Source organism: Cheilinus undulatus, linkage group 17 (genome assembly GCF_018320785.1).
Source record: "Cheilinus undulatus linkage group 17, ASM1832078v1, whole genome shotgun sequence".
Taxonomy (NCBI): domain Eukaryota; kingdom Metazoa; phylum Chordata; class Actinopteri; order Labriformes; family Labridae; genus Cheilinus; species Cheilinus undulatus.
Window position 1 is genome coordinate 38,578,607 of NC_054881.1, and position 22,392 is coordinate 38,600,998.

Consider the following 22,392-nt stretch of genomic DNA (forward strand, 5'->3'; position numbering starts at 1 on the left):
GATACCTTTGGAGAAGGCATCATATCAAACCTAGTTCTCATGTTTCTAGAATTGAAAACCCAAAGTTCATTTAGTCGCCTGAAAGGATCAGGCATCACAACGGCAGTCCTTACTGGAAATCTGGCCACTGACTGCAAGAAGTGGTGCACTGGGTGTCGTTCATTCGTGTATGACTACAAGAACTACAGCCAAGATGTTGTGAAAAGAAGAAGAACAGCTCTGGAGAATGCTAGGTAAAAACTTTACATTCATCCACCATTTTAGACCATTGCAGAAGGTTCCCCCCATCTCAGGGTTGCCTGTATTTAACAAGATTTTTATCTTGAGAGTAAGAAAGTGCATTTAAAGAGCTACACTAAATGTGATATGACTCTTTCAGAACCAGTGAGCATCTACACCACCAGAAAGAAGGCAAGTCTTAGACTAATGGATGGATGGATGGATGGATGGGGAGATGGATAGATGGATGGTTGGATGGAGAGATGCATATATTGATGGATGGATGGATGGATGGATGGATGGATGGGGAGATGGATGGATGGATGGTTGGATGGAGAGATGCATATATTGATGGATGGATGGATGGATGGATGGATGGGGAGATGGATGGATGGATGGATGGATGGATGATGGATGGGGAGATGGATGAATGGATGGATGATAGATGGATGGGGAGATGGATGGAAAGGCCAGGTTGATGGATGGATGGATGGATGGATGGATGGATGGATGGGTGGATGATTGGATGGGCAAATGGATGGATGAAAAGACTGACAGGTGTATGGATAGATGGATAGGGAGATGGATGAATGGACGGGTGCATGGATGGATGATAAAACAGATGGATGGATGAATGGATGGATGGAAAGACCAGGTTGATGGATGGATGTGGAGGGGTGCATGGATGGATGGACAGATGGATGGATGGAAAGATGTATTGCTAATGTTTAGTGTGTGCTTCTAAAGATCAACCAACCTGGTGTCTGAATTCTGGAAACGGGGTCAGAGACCAATGATGCCTATAATTCTAAATTTTCTCAAGGTCTTTGAGTTTGAATTTTTACATAAAGAATTTTATGTTTATGTAACGGAATGTTGTATCCTCACAGTAGATTATCCCAAGAGTTTGTCAAGCCTTCCACTTCCTGTTCCTGAAAAAGCCACACCAGGGCCCCATACTGGTATGTTTCCAGATAAGACCATGAAAAATCCTTAGAGAAATTATATTAAAAGATTTTTTGAAATATTAACAGTTCTGAAAACTGTATCCTCCAGTAAATGGTGGCCATGTAGCTCCTGATAATCTGCTGAACATTGTGCTGCTGGGACTGAGTGGGACTGGAAAGAGTGCATCTGCAAACACCATCCTGGCTGCAGCGACCTCCCAGTTAGAATCAAGACGGCCTTTTAGATCAGAGTCAAACTCCCTGCCGGTCACCACCAGATGTGATTCCAGAATAATCGGGCTGTTTGGAGCACAGGTGAGAGTGATCGACACTCCCGACTTCTTCCATGACGGGCTCCAAAACCGTGAGGCTCAAATCGCGGAGTGTAAGAAGTACTGCCAGCCAGGGCGCTGCCTGGTGTTACTGGTGTTACAGCTCGGCAGGTTCACTGATGAAGAGGTGGAAATCCTAGAGAGGCTCGAGACCATGCTGGGCTGGACGATCAGGGTAAACGCAATCGTCCTGCTGACACACGGAGAGGACCTCAAAGGAAATCTGAACCAGTTTATTAAAGTACGTCCTCCTCTCCTCAGGATTGTTCACATGTGTGGTGGTCGCTGCCATCTGTTCAGCAACTTGTCCAAAGACCCAAAGCAAGTCAGACGGCTCATGAAGCTGTTTCTACATTGGAAAGAATTTTTCCCAGATCTGGTTAAACCTCCATTAGAGAGTGACTGTCAGATGAGTTAGATCCAGTATATGTGCACTGTACTCATCACTAAGATCTACAAGTAAAATACTCCGTGTATGCAACACAACATATAGCCCGACTTAAAGAGTAAGGTGTACTGTGTGAGTTATTATGCTCTGGGAAGTTTTACTCTAACAGTTACTTTTAATTGAATCAAAAGGGTTACAACTCAGATGTCATGGTTTAATGTATGTCAATGGTGATTCTGTCTAAGCAGAGAAAAAAGGCAAAAACACATTGCAGTTTTGTTTTGGGAGACCTGGAGTGGCTAATCTGGAGATCCAGGAAGATTCACAATGGGTCAGGTTGGGTTTAAGGCTAGATTACAGTGACAAGTTATAGATCATACAGGCAGCAATCACTTTGGATGTGAGTAATCGATATCTAAGCTATAGACTGTAATGTTCTCCAACAACTGTCAACTACTTGTAGCCGAGACTCCAGGAACTGTAATTGCATTCATTTCCCCAATAGCAAAAACCATCCATGATCCCTGACTTTTTGCTGCTTTAGTGCACAGTGCGGTCTGTGAAATCAGACCGCACTGTGAGCCTGTGATCTCTGTGGACCATTACATCTCTCTTCTTTGCAGTGTGCAATTTGTTAAACTTCCAGTTAAAGGGATACTTCAACATTTTGGCAAATTCGCCCATAGCCATAATTCCTATAGTCTTAGTAATAGGTTTGTTTCCTTTAGTTGTCAGTGCAAGCTGTTTCTAGATCTGGGGGGACCGATATACCAGCTGCTCAGCTAACGCTATGGAAGCAGATGGTGTTTTTTGCTTTCCCTCATCAAATACACAATCCAACAACTCCAAAACTCTCTCGTGGACAAGTTGTGATCGACACATTTATCACGCTGTGAAATAGTTATGTGTAATTATGTAACATTACGACACATGAAGCAAATACTCGGAACTATTTCTTGAGTAAACCACTGGGCGGAGTGACACAGTGCAGCAGCCATGTTTGGAGTGAAGTTCTGGCTTTGCATTTAACTTTCTAACATCTCTGTCTCGTAATGTTCCATGATGATTTCATGGTGCTATGTATGGTCTTGAAGGTGAGGACAGAATCTGAAAGTCAATGTGGTAGCCGACCTGGAGCCAGAGGAGCTGCTGAAGAACAGGAGTGGTGTGATAACTGGACGGTGTTCTGGAAATGATATGTGCTGCAGATTTTTGGACTAATTGAAGATTGTGAGGGGATTTCTGAGGGAGACTAAAGAATGGACTGGCCCTTCTTTTTTCAGAGCTGTTATACTGCAATTAATGTAATATTCTCAAATCATGAAATAAATGGAAAACAAAACAAACTTGTGTGGTGTCCAGAGAAATTTGTGAAAGTCACTGAGCAGCAGATCTGATATAACAACAGCAGTGATTAGAATTGTGTTTCTTGTGTCAATAATTTTTGTTAAAAGTAAAGTGGCTCTGTCTGAGTTATGTAAAAGTACACCCATCCTAATTTCAACTATCTGTTTTACTAGTTTTGGGCCCTGTTAAGTCAGAATGGGTTTGCCCATTTTAGGAACTTTATAAAATCATAAACAATCAACTCTTTGGCATCCTCTTTAGGCCATTTTCTTTTTAAGATTTATTTTTTCTTTTATACTTTAGATTATTTTTAGTTTTCAAACATGAATCCCGATGCTGAAAATCATTTCTAGGTTAGGTCTGCCTTTATGTCTGTTTATCTCCACCAGGTGTCAGTGTTTCCCTGTGGTTGTCTATGTCAGTGATGATGGTTTACAGAGATGTAGAGAAGTCTCTGGAAACTTGTCTTTAAATATAATACAATCAAAATGTGATACCAAAATTCTCATGTCATTGAGCATCCACAAGACTGCGGTGGTTTTCAATTAGTGGATCAGGACGCAAAAAGAGGACTTGAATGTGACCCATTAGTAAAAATTGTAAGAAAAAGTCTGATGTATGGAAGTCCTATGGGAAAATTCAGTACAGTCATACTTTTTTCAAAGTTTTCTAGTGGTGATGAGTAAATGTTGGCCTTCGTCTTAAGATCCATGTTGTTAATATCCGGTTCCCTGGATAATAGTGATGGGTGAACCTTTGGGGTTTCATTCTGAGGGAAAACAGTGCCATCTGGTGGCATACTAAGATAACAGCAGCCGTTCAATAAAGGGGCATGGGCACAGCATCTCACTGTTTCAATCTCAAATTTCTACAATAAAAGTCATTTAAGGCTGTGTGTCCCTTCTTTGAATTCATCCTATATATATGCAAGCATAAAAAGAGCTATTTTTGTTGCAATTAAATTAAGAATAACAAAACAAATTTATGTTATTTACAACTGGGTTCAATCCTGCCGAGTAAAAAAAAAAAAATTTTAAAAAGTCAATTTTGTCTAAGAGGACATTTCCATTAAGCCACAGAATTACCTGCTACATTGTGAAATTTGTTGTATTTAATCACCACAAATTGGTTTGTGCCAACAGACGTATATTCTTCTATGGCTGGCATTTGTGGGATAATAGTGGTTCTTTAATTCACAAGTCATTTCAGAATAACTGGGATGCAAAAGGGACATGCTTGTAAACAGAGGCTTGTGCTTTTTGTTCCTCAAAATTTTGTTTCTTTACACATTTTTATCTAAAAAATTTTTCATTTTCTGGGTGATGATTTCTCTGACCATGGAAAAAAAAATCTCTGACCTTAATAATAAAATCAGATTAAAATGGTCAAATGCTGCCCACTGTTATTTTTGCTTTACTTAAAAATCAATTTCCTTTCCAAAACTTTGAAGCTGTCAGAGCAAAAAATGTTTTTCTATGAAGCACTGGTGAAATTCGAAGCTTCGGGACAGCATTTGATACACGCTCCAAAACAAAGAAGCAAACAACAGCGGTCAAATAGACTGACACGAGCTTCAGAGTTTTGTTGTCATTTGCACTGCTACTGGACAACAAAGGTTTTCCTAAAATATGATAAAATATAAGATATATATATATATAAAATATTCAATTTTCACATATTTTACCCCTTTAGGACAAGTTTATATTGGTCTCAGAGGTCCCCAAAACATGCCTGTGAAGTTTGTTGCTGAAAAACATTCCAGTTTGGGATTTTTGCATGTCTAAAAAATCCACTGTTTCAGCCCTGCTCGGAACAAGCTGTTTCTGTGGCTGTAAATGTTAATGAGCTGTCTGACTCTGCCCTTGACCGCACCCCTCTCAGGAAATGGATTAGCTTAAAGGATGTGGTTCCCTTGATCTTCAAGAGAGGAGGGTGGAACTTTCTTCCAAGAGGGTAGGGCCAACTTGACCTGGGGGCAGGGCTAACTCCCCAAATGACAAGGGAATGACTTCTCTCATTCATGGCTGGGGTTGAGAATAGGCCAAGGGCACATATTTTAGTTAGAAAAGCCTGAAAAGGTGTAGTTTGCAATATATGTGACTGTTAAGGACATTAAGGTTAGGGTTAAGATTAGGTTATGGGATGAAAATGGCTTTCACTCACAAGAGGGTCTGGCTGCAGCCCTTGAGCAAACCTCTACACTGGGGCGTTCGGCTGGAGACCTCTACGGTGGGGTGAAACCTCTTCGCTGGGGCGTGACATACATTGCCCAAGCCTACGCTGGGGTGTGCAGCATGTTAGCTGTTGTTAGCATGACCAAGCTGTTGTTAGCATGACTACACCGCTATGCTTATGACACAGTAGCATAGCCCCGTACACTGGGTACGGTGCTATATTTGGGCATGCAGCAGCACACCCCGACCCCTACACTGGGCCGTGCAGACACCGACCCATACACTGGGGCGACTGGTTTGGTTTAGGCCTTTAAATCCAACTGGTTAGATTTAGGCATTAAAATCCGACTGGTTAGGTTTAGGCCTATAAATCCAACTGGTTAGATTTAGGCATCAAAATCCGACTGGTTAGGTTTAGGCCTTCAAATCCAACTGGTTAGATTTAGGCATTAAAATCCGACTGGTTAGGTTTAGGCCTTTAAATCCAACTGGTTAGATTTAGGCATTAAAATCCGACTGGTTAGGTTTAGGCATTAAAACCTGACTGGTTAGATTTAGGGTCAGCCTGTCGGCAAGCAGATAGAGCTGAAATTTCATCACGGGTAATATACGTCACGTCCCAGCGTAGAGGTCCATGGCTTGGGCAATGTACATCACGCCCCAGCGCAGAGGTTTTTCCCTACCATAGAGGTCTCCAGCCGAACACCCCAGCGTAGAGGTTTGCTCAATGGCTGCAGCCAGATGCCTCTCTTCACTCAGGGGGGCGATCATTTTAAACATGAATATCTCTTGAAAAGAAGGTCAAAGAGACTTTGAACCAAGCTCTGTCTCCTTATTTATGAGCACATGTTTTCTAAGGGTACCACTGGCGAGTCTTTATGGCATCGGGAAATGGTCAAATGGTGATTGGTCAAGGCAGTTTTTGGCTGTATCTTGGGAACCTTAAATTGTAAAGATATTGAACTAAAACTAAAATTTTCAGTGCCCCAAATTTATGGAAGGTAGCTCTTGGTTGCAGGTCTCTGAGACTATCAGTTCCCTAGTTATGAGGCAAACTCCCCTTACTCCCCTTTGTAAATGAATAGGAAGGACCAAAGCGGTTAGGCTAAGGCAACCATCGGGGAGCGTTCATCAGCACAGGGCTGCAGTGATGGTTTTCCCTCTGGACCTTTGTCCTATCTCCACACAGGATCTCTGGAGCTCAGCCAGAGTCACCATCAGGTTCTTTGCCACCTCTCCTACTAAGGCCCTTCTCCCCTGATTGCCAGTTTGGCAGAGAGCAAGATGAGGATGATTGAGGAGAAGAAAGCGGGGACAAAGAGCAAGCTGAGGATGATAGAGAAGAAAGCAGGGACAGAGAGCAAGACGAGGATGATGGAGGAGTAAGCATGGACGGGAGCAACAACATAAAGTGGTTTGAAAAGAAGAAAGCAGGGAAAATTGATTTGTAAAGAGGATCAGAGGACAGAAAATGAAGGTGAAGAAACTGTAAATTAGAGGAAAATTATAGTAAAAACAGAGACTAAAATGCATGGATATTTGTTAAACAATTCAATAAATACATTTTGGCTGGGCGGGGGGGCACTAACATTAGAGTAATGTTTGCAGATGTAATGAGGCAGAAATAGAGCTTTACATTCTGTCCACGTCATATCCGTTACGGTCGGCATCATGCTACAGGCACATGTACACTCAAAATTGTAATGACAGTATACCTGTAATATGTCAACAAGTAAATCTGAATGGTGCAAGGAAAGTTCCTGTCTTTATGTCTAATTATTATTGCACTGCAGACTCGACTACAGCCTGCCTGCAACACTGCCTGCAGCAGTGATGGTCGTGTTAAGACATCAAAAACCTTAAAGACTTAGTATAGCATATAACTTGTGTTGGCTGGTTTTCTGCAGACCTTTTTATTCTGAGGTTTCAAACAAATACTACCAACATGAATTAGTGTTCATACAGAGAAAAAAAACATCGGTTGATTGGTTGGATGCTTCACATAACTTGGCCCTCACACCAGACAAACAGCAGACAAACATCAATGCAGCAAAAGTACCTGCGACTCATCAGTTAATCTGTTTATCTGTTCATCAGCTCAGCTTCAGTCTCCTGTGGGAACACACAGGTTCAAGAATGCAACTTAATTACTTATCACAAGGTCACAGTTCTTGCTTCTGCTCCTGCAGCTTTTATTTTATTATTCATGTGATTGATTTATTTTGATTGTGGTATTTTACAAATAAAAACAGAATGCAATGATTTGCAAACCCATACTTTCTATAGCATATCAGATGTTGAAACGGGGACATTTTATCATGTCTTGAAAAATACTAGCCAATTTTGAATTTAATGGCATCTCAAAAAAGAAGGGACCCGGGCAACAAAGTGGTACTAACTGAAAACAGCAGAACAGAATTTTGCAGCAGCAACAGGTCAGTTACATGACTGATTGCAAAATGAGCATTTTAGAGAGGCAGAGTCCCTCAGAAGTAAAGATGGGCAGAGGTTCACAAATCTGCAGAAAACTGTCTGAAAGTTGTGGAACAATTTCAGAAAAATGTATAGAAACTGTAAAGACTTTGAATATCCTACCATCACCAGTCCACAATGTCATCAACAGATTCAATTGGTCAATACTGGATGTGTATGAGCTTGGGGCCCTCAGGTGGCATTGCAGTAAAAACAGGCACCTTTCTGTATGGGCCCAGGAAAACTTCCAGAAATCATTGTCTGTCAACATAGTGGGCCGTGTCATTAACAAATGCAAGTTGGAGTTGTTAAATACAAAGAACAATCCATATGCAGACAGAATCCAGAAACACTGCCATTTTAATATGCACTGAGGCAAACTGGAAAACTGTTCTGTGGCCAAATGAGCAAAAATTCTAAATTCCTTTTGGAAACCATGCATGCCGTGTCCTGTGGACTAAAGAGGAGAGGGACCATCCAGGTTATTCTCCTGGCTCAGTTATAAAGCCTGCATCTCTGATGGTATGGGGTTGCATTTGTGCCTTTGGCAAGGGCAGCTTACACATCTGGAAAGGAACTATCAATGCTGAAAAGTAGAGAGAGGTTTTACAGCAACACATGCTTCAATCTAGACAGCATCCCTTTCAGGGAAAGCCTTGACTATTTCAGCAAGATATTCCTACACATACTGCATCCATCACAACAGCATGGCTTCACAGAGGAGTCCGGGGTCTTGAAGTGGCCTGGCTGCAGTCCAGACCTTTCACAAACAGGAAAAATCTGGGGCATCATAAACCAAAAATCCAGCAATGAAGACTCAGGAGTGTTGACAACATTCCTCCCCAAAAACTCGAGCAGCTGGTCTCCTCACTCTATGGACATTAACAGGCTTAATAAAAGAAGAGGCAATGCTACACAATGGTAAACATGTCCTCGTCCCTCCTTTTTTGAGACGTGTTGCTGCCATCAAATACAAAATGAGCTAAGATTTTCATGAAATGGTAAAATGTCTCAGTTTCAACATCTGGTATGTTGTTTATGTTCTATTGTGAATAAAATATAGGTTTAATAGATCTGACAACCACTGTATTCTGTTTTTACTTATATTTTATACAGTGTCCCAACTTTTTGGAATTAGGGCTGCAGACAAGCATGTGTTAACAATCAACAGGACCTCTGCATACACTCTGACTTGCACAAACAATGCTGTCCCACTTTCAGGCCCCAAACATTTCCACCATCCTCCTCCTTTACGGCCTCTTTTGCTACTTCTTATAACGATCGATGACAAAACTCCGTCAGTCTGTCTCCGTGCACTAAATATTGAAGGCAGATTAGTTATAGAAGCCATAACCAACCATGTTATGTAAAGGGCCAGTGTATGACATACACTGTCCTGGGTCTCTGTTGGCTGATGTTTGCTAAGAAATTGTTTTGAGCTGTTCTGCATGTTTCCTCTTTTCATCACTGATCTCTGATTGTAGGACCCGCTACTGGATAGAGGAGGACAGTGGAAAGAGTCGGAAACAAGGATAAGAGTGGTGGAGAGACATGCAGTGAAGGGCCTGAGGCCGGATTCAAACCCTCGGCCGTCCACGTACATGAGGGCACGCCTTAAACCACTCGGCCACCTGCGACCCACTACTGGGAACTAACATTTAGGCCTCATTTATACGACAACTTTTTGCTTCGTTTTCCATTTCCATTTCCCAAACCTTCCAAATTCAGATGGCAATGTTTTCAAAATGATCTCCATTCACACAAGACTGCGCATGTGTTATAAGCCTACTCGCGCATGGATATTTACTGCAGCCACAGTGTGCATGTCCGTTTTCAGAAAGTGCCAGTTTCCCTCTTTGCACGGAGATGGAGATGGGGGCGTTTTGAAAAACTTCCACTCTGGGGCCCGTTTCCAAAAAGTTCCGTTTTTGGGCACCAAAATGCCATTGCCGTGTAAACGGACAGCCAAAACGCTACAAAACTTTTGCGTTTTCACTCGAAAACGTCATATAAATGGGGCCTTAATGACACAAATTATTTTCCTCTTAGAAAAAAAACCCTTCTGTTTCAGTAAACCACTGGTCTGACAGGTTCTTTGGCAGCTTTCTGCAGAGATTCGAATTCCTGATTTTGTTTCACCTCAGACTTGACTGCTGTCATGTTTCCTTGTCTGATCCTTTGAGCACTATGAATGGTTCCACCAAAATCTGGCCAGGTTGCATCAATTCTAGCCTCCCTTTATTGATTCTCAAATTTGGTCAGACATTTTTTTAGCCAAACTTCACCCCTACAAATAGCAATGTCTGTGTCTAAATAAGTAAGTAACTGTCTGAGTGCGTGACACTAATTTATAAGCCATAGAATACAGAGTTGCATTTGCTTGTACTGAATGCTGTCAGTCATGGCTGCCTCCACTGTGTTAACTAGAGCCATACATACTGAGTTGCTCGATGGGTGGGGTTTACTTGTGCTGAAAGCTCTCTAATGGCTGCCTCCACTGCTGTAAATACTCAGATATAGCTTTACCCTCTGTTTCACCAGAGCTTGGCCACATTTATGTATGACTAAGAATAAAAACAACCCATTAAGCTTTTCATGTTGGGAAAGATGTTTTCACTCCTCTGTTGACCTGCTTTGGCATGATTATGTGATAGTTGATGGGAAAAGGTATCTTCTTGTGTGAATGCTTATGTATGTGAAGACCGCAACACTAAAAGCTCTCTGTAACAGAAAGGGTGTTTTTGCTCTTCTGCCTACCTGCTTCAGCGTGAGTGTGATAGTTAAAGGGGGGAAGGGTTACTTGTTGTACTTGTATTTACGACTGCTAACTGAATGTTAGCTCGGCCTTAGCCAGACCAACACATTTCTTCATCACAGTTAGCGCTGAGAGCAACACGGAAAGCTTTCTGCAAAAGAAAAAACAATGTTGTCGCTCTTCTGTCGCCCTGCTTTGGCATATGTGATAGTTATGGGGAAAGGGTAAGTTGTTGTGTACAGCAAATGAGTTTTTGTGTCCCAGCTAATGACTCCATTAACTGGGACTGAGCCACATCGGCGCTTTTGTCTGAACCAGACAACATGTCTAAATCCAAACAAGCGCAGAGACCAACACTGAAAGCTTTCTGTGACAGAAAAAAAGAATATTTCTCTTTCCACTCCTAGCCTGTTTTGGCATGGCTTTCCGATCATGACGGTGGGCTTGTACCGTTAAGTCCCCCGTTAGCTGTTAGCTTGGACATCGCAGTAGGACAGCTGCTGTTTACTCCCACCTGGACCGCTGTTCTTGTTAAAACCAGAACAGAGAGCCATGCTGACAGCTTGTCTTGTGCATAGGAGAGGTTTTTGCTCTTTTCCTTTAGTGTTGACTTCCATTCATGCAGTAATAGCAAAGAATAAAGAGAGTGTCTGCTGAGTCAATTTGTGTCTGTGATTAACCAATCAGATAAGGTAGAAAAAAAGCAGGAGGGGAGGGGGGATGATGCAGGGTTCATCTCTTCACACACAGGAAGGAGACAGAGAGAGAGGACAATCTGTAGCTTTTAACATTTCAGTAACCACTTACTATACCTTTGGCTAAAAATAATAAACAACTAACAATCATGACAAATTCACTCCGCCAGAACACACATTTCAGTCAGGCATTTCAATAGGCATCCCAGATAGTTGCGGTCAGCCATATACTATGTTTTTACCTAGTCTTGTCACCACTGATACTTACTTATCATCATGCAGACCCTAATGGTCCCACGGCAAGTCCAGTCCTAAACATTGTGGCACCCAGCATAGGTGCCAGTTGCCATTTTCATGCCTGGTGCAGCAAAAGAGAAATAAAGAGGAAGAGAAATAAAACTGCAAACATCATGAAACTTAACTTTTTTATTTGTTGTTGTTAAAGAAGTACTATTCCAACATTAATTAATGCTGGTTCATTTTCCTTCTTTTTGTTGATTGCATACGTCACATAATAATTTTACCACATAACAGTTTTTAATCACAAAAGTCTTAATCACAGGTTTTTAATGGAGCTGATCCAAGGTGTCATTGCCAACTTTACTATTTTATTATAAATATAATCTAATCCACATGATGGCTCAAGCACAGACAAAACATTCAGTATGAAACTGAAAACACATTCTGCATTCCAAATATCACGTTTAGGACATTTAGCACATTTTACAAGTCAATTGTCTTTCATGCATTACTACACTGACAAAGAACTCCAGAAATCATCTATTCAGGTTGATTGATTCACATACAGGGTATACATTTACACACATCAACCACTTTATTAAGAATGCCTGTTTACCTGCCTATTAAAGGCCAGCTTCTACAGTCAGATTTTAGCCCAAGTAAGCCCATTGTCAAGCGTCATGCTGCAAGATGAATGATGGGAACAGCAAATGCTCTCAGAGTGTGGTATAATGTGTCAGGAGGTTTCCAAGAAACTGGCATGTCAGAATTTATCTAACATCTTCCATCTAATCTGATTCTCTAAACTGACGTCAACATCGTGCACACACCAATGTTATCACAGTCATACCTAGGGTGACCATATCTTCAATCCTCCGCATAGGGACACTTACATTTTTTTGCAAACCCACACCTATGAGCTCATTGTACAATGTGTTTTTTTGACAGCACACCTTTTGATAACTTAGAAGTGCCTCATTAACCTTGCAAGGCAGATGTATACGCCCGTTTCCATGTTTCTCACTGGTGAATCCATCTTGCAAAGCTCCTGTCTAAACAGGCCCGGTTAGAAAATAACAGGACCAATCAGCGTCGAGGGGCAGTAGTTTCAGGCGTGTCAGAGTTGTGACGTAAGCAAGCAGCAACTAGAGGCTGGTGCAGATATGGCCGAAGAGATTAGCGTGGATGCTGCTAAAGCGCCAGTTTTATCAGAACCTGGCAGCATTTCTTCTTAAAGAAGAACAAAGAACAAAACAGCAGTGAGTTGTTCTCTGTTCAAAAACGACTAAAGTCAGTTGCAATGGTTTGTATTATGCAGTTCTCTATGGAGTTTACTCCTCGGTAGCGGCTATGTCATGTGTTTTGTTGCTCTGATTGGCCCGAAAAGATGTGACAGAACTTTCATCCAATCACCCTCTGAGGTTTTTTTTCAAAGGCTCTGCCCTTTCCCAAATGCTGTGTATGAGAGGTTTACCAGATGGATGTGTGAAACACATCCATCTGGCGTGCCAGGTTAGTGCCTCAGCAGATGAAATAGCACCCTGAAGATCAACCAAAACAAAAAAAAAAGAAAAAATGTAATTCAACACCAGTAAACCAAAGGGTTGTATGAGAGGGGTTGGTGACCTGTTCAGGCCTATCACCTTTTTGAGTTTATTATTATTATTAATATTGTTTTTATAATTATCATTGATATTAATGATAAATATCATTTTTATTTGTTGTTTTACAAAAGCAAGGTGGGCCTAAAAATACAATGTGGCAGCTTGTACTAAAACACGACAATACAAATATGTGTGGACTTTACCTTTAAAAAGTTAAAACAGAGGTAACCTGTTTCTACTGCAGATCCACAGTTGTTTCTTCTTGTTTTCTTCCTTTCAGAACACAAGACCACTAGTAGCATACAATGATTGGTCACTTGAAATCTTGCCAGCATACTGACTAACACAGGACTTTTTTTGTTGTTGTTGTTGCAAGGTCTGATATGGTTCCACTGCAAATGATTAAACAAACTGTTAAGTCTTATCTGGCCATCACAGGGCAGAAACCAAAGCAAGCAGGGATGGAAATATGGGCAAGATGATTTGCTGAACTTCAAACTGAGAATGAGGATGGTAAAGTATTAATTTAAGGGACTTTTGACATGTCATGATGAGATACTTGTGTTAACGAGCAGTTCAACAGGCATCTAAATTAAGGGATTGAAGGTTTGTCTTAATTTTAAGTTTTAATTTCAACAGTCTAACAAAATTCTAAAAGAAGAACCTGCCACCATTTTATAATTGAAAAAAAATGAGAAACTAAGTTCACAAGCTTTCTTGAAAACAGAAAAAGCAGCAAATCCTAAATCAGTTCTACCAAAGAGAAACAGGACCATTGTCATTTTTAATGCAACTTCTTCTTTTCCCAATACTGATATTTAAATTTGACTTTGAAATTAATGTCAGAATTCTGAGATTAAAGTCGGATGTAAGAATTTCCTGAAGTGGAAAGTTGACATGGTAAACAGCCCTTTTAATCAAGATCGAATTTAAGAGTATGTCTTAATCATGCATCAAATTCATTAATAATGACTGACAGGTAGATTTCTGAAAAAGGATCAAGCATTAAGCAAGCGATCCCCAAATGGTGGCCCGCAGGCCTCTTCCAGCCCGCCAGCAGGTGTCATCTGGCCAGGGAAAAAGATGGGGATTTTAGAAAATATATTACTTTTTAATTTTTACCCTCTTAGGTGTTTAAAATACAAATTTTCACTCATTTATCATGATCTTTCTATGATTAGAGCAAAGAAAGGTCGTAATATGCAATTAAATGAGTTAGGTATATTGAACTCTCTTTAGAGCAGGGAGAAACATTGTAAAATGACGCACAGCAAAGCTGCATCAGCGCAACTTCATCACCTCAACTCTGCAAACATGCTGCCCAAAAAAAGGCTGATACAGACTGGATGTTTTTAAGACTGAAGGAGAAGGATTTTTTGTCTAATATAATATTGATTCTTTTGTTGAAGATGAAGACTTAAACCATCCTGCGCAGCTGCACAGACTCTCATTGAGTCCAGCCCTTCCCAAACTAATATCAGCTACATCTATTCACATACAATTTAATTTTATGACAACAATATGCACAATTATGGTCTTGATCACTAACGTTTGAACAGGACATAGTTTATCAATCCTACATGTATTTGACTCCAGGCCTTGTCAAAATATGGTGAAAATTACTCTCATAATACATAGTAACTAAAGTCAGAATTTTAAGATTAAAGAAAGAATCCTTTGATTCAAATCAGAATTATGTGAATTAAGTTAGAATTCTAAGATTAAATTCAGAATCCTGAAATTTAAATTGGAATTCTGAGATTACAGCCAGGATTATTAGATTAAAATCAGAATTCTGAGATTCTGAGATTAATCTCAGAATTCTCAGATGAAATTTGGAATTCTGGGATTAGAGCCAGTCAGAGATTTGCGTCAGAATTCAGAGATCAAAGTCTGATATTCTTAGATTGAAGTCAGTCAGTAATTACAGTCAGAATTGTGAGATTACAATGAGCCACAGATTAAAGTCAGACTGCTGACAATGAAGTCAAAATTCTCAGATTAAAGTTAGAATCAAAGTCAGAAATGTTGAGGTTTAAATCGAAATTCTTATATAATATAGTTGGAATTCTGAGATTTAAGTCAGCAAGGTTATAATAGTTTGGGATTTTTCATTACTTTTTATCTTTATTCCATTTTCACTTTCTTGGCAAGGCTAAGTTTTAATGTAGTTTTAGTTAACTAAAATACCCTTGCAAGTCAAATTTTTGAGATCAAAGATAGAGTCGTTAGGTTAATGTCAGATCGTTCACTGAAAAAAAAAATTATCTTGTGGAAAAAGTAAGAATTCTCACTAGTCTCAGAATCCTTACTGTGATTTAAGAATTCTAACGTTATTATATTTTTAAAAAGCTCGATCTCAAAAGATTTTTTAATGGTCCTAATCCTCCTTTTTTACTCTTTCATTTAAGTTGCTTATATCTTGAATTTCCATGACACCAATGACTGATACATGGTGTTATTGTCTGATCAGAAATGCTATCACTTTTTCGTTAATCACAACTGGAAAAGATTAATTCACACAGATTTTAAAACTATTCAGCTGATCTTTTTACCATTAAAGCTGTTTCTGTCAGTTAACCACCCTCATGTTTGTATCGGTGGTCATCATGGATTGGATCAGGTTGTTTACTTCCCCTTGTCCTGCAGCAGCCAGCATCATCTGAAACAGTATAACCCTCTGAAGCAGCTCAGACATGAAGGAGTAGTTTACTGGTGGCAGCTCCCCCCAGACTCTGTCATTCTCTCCTGTAGCGTGCCGTCTTTCCTCCTGCTCAGGCATGGTCTGCGACACCTCCTCGTACATCTCTTCAGTGAAGTGCAGTCCTCCATTTGCCGCCACCATCTCGTCGATCTTCTTGATCAGCTGCACCACCTGGGTCATGTTTCTCTTTTTCTTGTTGTTGAAGACATGGTACCTGTTCCCGCACCTGTTAATCACCTCTCGAAGTTTTGGGTGGCCGGCCTGGATGTAGTCACGGATGGTTCTGCCCTTCAGCTCGTCGCCACGTGTGAACAGAACGATCATGTACTTTGATGCTTCAGGTCCAAAGATTTTCTCCAACGCTTGCACTCAGTTTTCTTCTTCTTTGGTGAACCTGCCGATCTGGATGACCAACAGGAAGGCATGAGGACCAGGGGAGGACACCTGAATGCATTTGGCGATTTCGTTCCTAATGGTCGCTGCATCTTTTTTCGTATCCAGAATCCCAGATGTATCAACGACATGAATCATTCTGCGACCCTTGGCCCGTTCTTTCTCGCAGGTTTCCGTCACGGACGCGGCACTCGACGAAGACTTGAAGAAGTTTTTGCCCAGGATGGTGTTACCGACGGTGCTCTTCCCAACTCCAGTTTTCCCAATTATCACAATTCTTATTGGGGGTCCTGCAAACAAGAGATTTTACCAAAAAACCTACTATTTAGTTCAAGTTTTGAGTACAATATGGTGTTTGGATTTCAAAAGGAAGACATTGAACAAAACGCGGTAATCTGAAAATATGTTAAGATTACAAAATGAAACCAGCCTTGAGGCAAATTACCCTGATTTTTGCCAAATCAATCCCAAAACACAGAGATCACCACCCACCCCCAAGAAAATTTTTAAAATCAGAAAATGTGCAGATGAAAATATGTTGTGATATTTTGGGAGTTTTATTTAAAAAAAATCCCAATAGGATTTGAATGTTAGCTTAATGTCTGATCCTTTTTACAGAAATCTACCTGTCAGTCATTATTAGTGAATTTGATGCATGATAAAGACATACTCTTGAATTTGTTCTTGAATAAAGGTGCTGTTTTCCATGTCAACTTTCCACTTCAGGCACTTCCGGAGTTCAGTATTTCCTACAAGAGAAACCACCACAATAGACTGGTTTCCTATCTGCCAAAGGCAATAGATAATTTAGATGGAAAAAACTGATGGGGCTAAACTTAAACTTAAACTTAAACTAAATTTAAGTTAATATTTTGGCCCAATTAACATGTAATTGTTCAATTATTTTTTCCTTCAAAAATGTGAATTATTTATTGCCTTTGGCTGTGAGATTAATGCCAACCTCCCAAACTGCAGCTGCTACTAGGGGGCAACTGCAATATTTTGGCTATATATTTCTAAGGCTGGCATGTTGTCATCACTGGGTTTGATGCTAAAATGCTGTGTTGTGATTGGTGGGGTCACAGTCAGGAAACCAGTATATTGGGGTGGTTTCTAGTAGGAAATACTGAACTCCGAAAGAGCCTGAAGTGGAAAGTTGACATGGTAAACAGCCCTTTTAATCAAGATCGAATTTAAGAGTATGTCTTAATCATGCATCAAATTCATTAATAATGACTGACAGGCGGATTTCTGAAAAAGGATCAAGCATTAAGCAAGCGATCCCCAAATGGTGGCCCGCAGGCCTCTTCCAGCCCGCCAGCAGGTGTCATCTGGCCAGGGAAAAAGATGGGGATTTTAGAAAATATACTACTTTTTAATTTTTACCCTCTTAGGTGTTTAAAATACAAATTTTCACTCATTTATCATGATCTTTCTATAATTAGAGCAAAGAAAGGTCGTAATATGCAATTAAATGAGTTAGGTATATTGAACTCTCTTTAGAGCAGGGAGAAACATTGTAAAATGACGCACAGCAAAGCTGCATCAGCGCAACTTCATCACCTCAACTCTGCAAACATGCTGCCCAAAAAAAGGCTGATACAGACTGGATGTTTTTAAGACTGAAGGAGAAGGATTTTTTGTCTAATTTAATATTGATTCTTTTGTTGAAGATGAAGACTTTAACCATCATGCGCAGCTGCACAGACTCTCATTGAGTCCAGCCCTTCCCAAACTAATATCAGCTACATCTATTCACATACAATTTAATTTTATGACAACAATATGCGCAATTATGGTCTTGATCACTAACGTTTGAACAGGACATAGTTTATCAATCCTACATGTATTTGACTCCAGGCCTTGTCAAAATATGGTGAAAATTACTCTCATAATAATAAAACAAATTGTTTATAACTGAAAATGTATTCCTAACCTGGACACACACTGTCCAATGACATGAGAGATCGGCATTTTTGGTCTTGGAACAGTGCTCACAGACATAATTGACCTATGGCTAAGCCACGCCCCCTCCACTCACTCGGACAAACAACGAACATTCACTGACAGACGCTATTGCAGGTGTCACAGTAGGAGACGTTTCACTGTAGGCCACTGAAGATTTTTGGAGACAGAAAGATCACATATCATCTAGAAGCCACCAAAAGGGTCTGAACTATGCATTGGAGGGATATATTAATCATTTTATTGTCGAGAAGGTCGATAAAAAGCTTCAGTTACAAGCCAAAATTTACAGGTCCCATCAAACGTGATAAACCGCATCTCGTTGCCATCACAATTTCAGACCACAAGATAGAGTATCAGCATCAAAGAGCCACTGAAGTTAAGGTTTTTGGCTCATAATATGACAAAAATATAACAGCCTTTTTACCATCTTTACCAAGACTGTCTCTCCGGTAGTTAAGTGCTACAGTATTTACACTGAATCATTCAGCATAATGTCTGCCAACCTTTGTTATCTCGGCTATTACAGATAAGTTAATGAGGCTAAGCTCCAGAAGTTAACGTTAATTTAACTAGAGCCCTTTGGACAACAACTAACCATGATGTACGATCACCAAAGCACAAAAACTAGAACAAAAAATGCCAATGAACTCCCAACAAACAACGTGACACAACGAACAACGCAGCTAGGATCTTACGTTAGGCTAACTTTAGCTAACGTTACAGATACTAAATATAACTTTATATTTCTTTTCAGCAAAGTGGCAATATGTTGCCTCAAATACGATGTTGGCTTACCTTAGAACAGATGTTAATTTTATCCATGTTAAGTTGATGTTGTGGTCTACTGCAAAACTTTTATCCAAAGAAGACACTTCTCTCTGTTTAGATGTGGCTTAGGAAAGGGTAAAAAATATACTCAGTCACCCAGCCTCTCAGGATACCTTGTGTTGGAGTCGCATGTACCCCATGAACCCCGTTTGACCATTTTTAAACTTAAAATCTCAAAAAAACAAACAAACAAACAAACAAACAAAAAACTCTTAAAACCGGACAAAAACGGACCTTCTCCCATTCATTTCAACGGACATCCAGGCAGCCTATGTCCGAGTGTATTGGAGTGGTATAAGCACTGTGATTGGCTCATCGCGCTTGAGGGCGGGACTTAGCCATAGGTCAACTGACTTCTGTTGTGATTTGACACTATAATGAATAAAGATTGATTGATTGATTGCTATAGCTGTCAATTTTAGTCTTTGAGATCATAGTTACGTGCTTTATTTGTTAACTGCTATCAAGAAATGTGACTCTCCTTTGTAGTTTGCATGAGAGAAGACGCAACGAGATTTGTGGACTTCTACATGGTGTCCACTGATTATGTAGTGGGCTGGTCTGGACAGAAAATGCCAGGGCTGAATTTTTGTCCCAGTCCACCCCTGCTTAAAATTGAAAGAAAAGTTCTGAATTTTTATGGACTATATCAAAACTACAGTAGTAAAGGTTAAAAATAACTAAAATATTAGTGCTAGTTGAGCTCATTGGGTAGAGCCAGTGCTCATGCTGACTCTAGCCCTCAACACACTGGTTGAAGGATTTATCCCCAGTCTGGGCACATTTAATAGATATTTTCCCATGGACTTTATCAACCCCATATTTTCTCTCTCTCTTTGGCTGTCTTACCTAATAAACAAAAGGCCCATAAAAGACTGACATGAATAAAAGTAAAAAGCATTTTCATGTGAAACTTTATACAAAATCTAATATAGCTGCTAAAATCAAAGCTGATTGAAAGGAGTACATGCAGAGAAATAGTTCAAACTTCACCTTTAGGGATTGCAGATCTGATGCCCATCGCTTCCAGTACGCTACCCATCTCTCTCTCTGATTCAGCCTTGTTGTGAAATAAGGAAAAAAAAGAGCTTACATCTTTTATTGGTCTCTAGACTCCTCCCATAGGGTTGGACTACTGGCTTCATATCAGAGTGATTCAGTGCTGGACTTCACGGATCATCCAGAGACTCCAGTGAGACCTATCTGCTGTCTGTCCTCTACACAATGGCTCACAGGAAGGCTCCACCTCGTAAGTGACACTCTTTTGATCTTAGAAATGAGACTAACTTTGGAGCAACAAGAGATGCAAAAACTCTTTAATTCTTTTAAAACTGCTCTAGTTAGAAATCAATCCAATCTTTAACATAAAAATGTTTTCTGAAAGCACTTTTTATTGGAATTTATTGAATTAAATCATATTGAAGCTGCTTTATCTGCTAAGTTTTGAAAAGAGGGCTATGATTCCAATTAGGGAACAAATCAGAGTTATATTAAATTGAAATAGTCATATGTACGTCATATATTTTGTATATAAGCTATATAAAATATTTTGTTCTTCTCAATACTGCCTCTTTGTGTTATGATTTTTATATTGTGCTCTCTTCTTGCTCTTAAATTGATAACTGCTGACTCAAATTTACTGCACTCCTGTTCCAACCAGTCTTCTATTTTTTAGGTTGCTTCTAAAAATGTCATTTTTCTCCATTACCCTCAAAACTTTCTTTGTGTGCATTTAAAACTTTCTGTGCATGCTCAAAATTTCGTGAATACGAAACTTTATCTGCACATGTTAAAAACATTGTGTGCGTTCGAAACCTTCTCTGCATAGGACTTTCTCTGAGTGCGTACATAATTTTCTGTTTGCAAGCAAACCTTTCTTAGTTTAGCTTTCTCTGTACATGCTCATAACTTTCTCATTGTGCATACAAAGTTGTCTCTGCATACAAAACTTTTCCTCTGCACACAAAACTTTCTCTATGCTTTCTAAAAATTGAGGGCTATGAAATAAATATGGAACATTACAAAACGGAGATGTTTTAAAGCTAAATGCAAAGCCGGAACTTCACTCCAGACATGGCTGCTGCACTGTGTCACTCCGCCCAGTCGTTTACTCAAGAAATAGTTCCAAGTATTTGCTTCATTTGTTGTAATGTTACATAATTATACATTATTATTTTATAGTGTGGTGAATGTGCAGGTCACAACTTGTCCACGAGAGCGTTTTGGAGTTGTTGGATTGTGTATTTGATGAGTTTGATGAGGGAAAGCAAAAATTCCATCTGCTAACATAGCGTTAGCTGTGCAGCTGGTATATCAGTCCCCCCAGATCTAGAAACAGCTTGCACCGACAACTAAAGGAAACAAAATATTACTAAGACTATAGGAATTATGGCAATGGGCGAATTTGCCAAAATGTTGAAGTATCCCTTTAAGTATTTAACCAAAGCGGCTGTGCAGCATTCTTTCACAAGCATGTTTCTATCATTCTTTGAAATCGAGACATCTATAGATAGAAATTTGATAAACAAGGAGCCAGAATAAATACATGCTACTTCCTGCTTCCAAAAGGTTATTGTGTGGGCATAAAAATCCAGTCAGAGCTGGCCAAGCGGCAACCTCCGGTCCTGAAAAACGAGGCCAATGCGGAAGTGCAAAAAATTGCAATGCCGCGAGTTTCCGCTTGAGGCTGGCTGCAGGAACACCCGAAGTCCCGTCTGGACACCTGTTAAACAGGTGACACTAGAAATAAACTGGTTTACAGCCTGGTTCAAAACACCAAACATGGGGAGCAGGTGGCCGAGTGGTTAAAGGCGCTCCCCACGTGCATGGGCAGCCTGGGTTTGAATCCGGCCTGAGGCCCTTCACCGCATGTCTCTCCCCACTCTTGACCCTGTTTCCGACTCTATCCACTGTCCTCCTCTATCTAATAAAGGTACAAAAATGCCCAAAAATAAATCTTCAAAACAAAAAACACCAAATGTGTCTCATTAGCTAGTGTCTTATTGTGCTCCCGCTGTATAGGGATGAATTTTTTTGTACCATGAACGTTTGGATTATATTTAAGATGAATGCTGATTGGCACATCGCATTTGATTGACGGCTCGGCAGGCAGAGGCCCCATTTCTGTCAACCAGAATGCTAGCTAGCAGGCTGACAGGAAGTCGTGCTTAGTGGGCAGGCCATTAGGTTGAACCAAAGTTCGGTTGAGACCGCAATTTCAATATGGAAGCCTCCACGGATTGGCTTCAAGAGCCATTTGAGTCCGTCCATTGTAAGCAGACGACTGACATCACATGGGGTTTGTCCAATTCTTCCTACAGTCTGTG

The 22,392-nt window shown here is 40.2% G+C and overlaps 1 pseudogene; it reads right to left on the reverse strand.

Moving 5' to 3' along the window:
* Positions 1–15,745: 15,745 nt before the first annotated feature.
* Positions 15,746–20,087, reverse strand: LOC121524819 (annotated as a pseudogene).
* Positions 20,088–22,392: the final 2,305 nt, after the last annotated feature.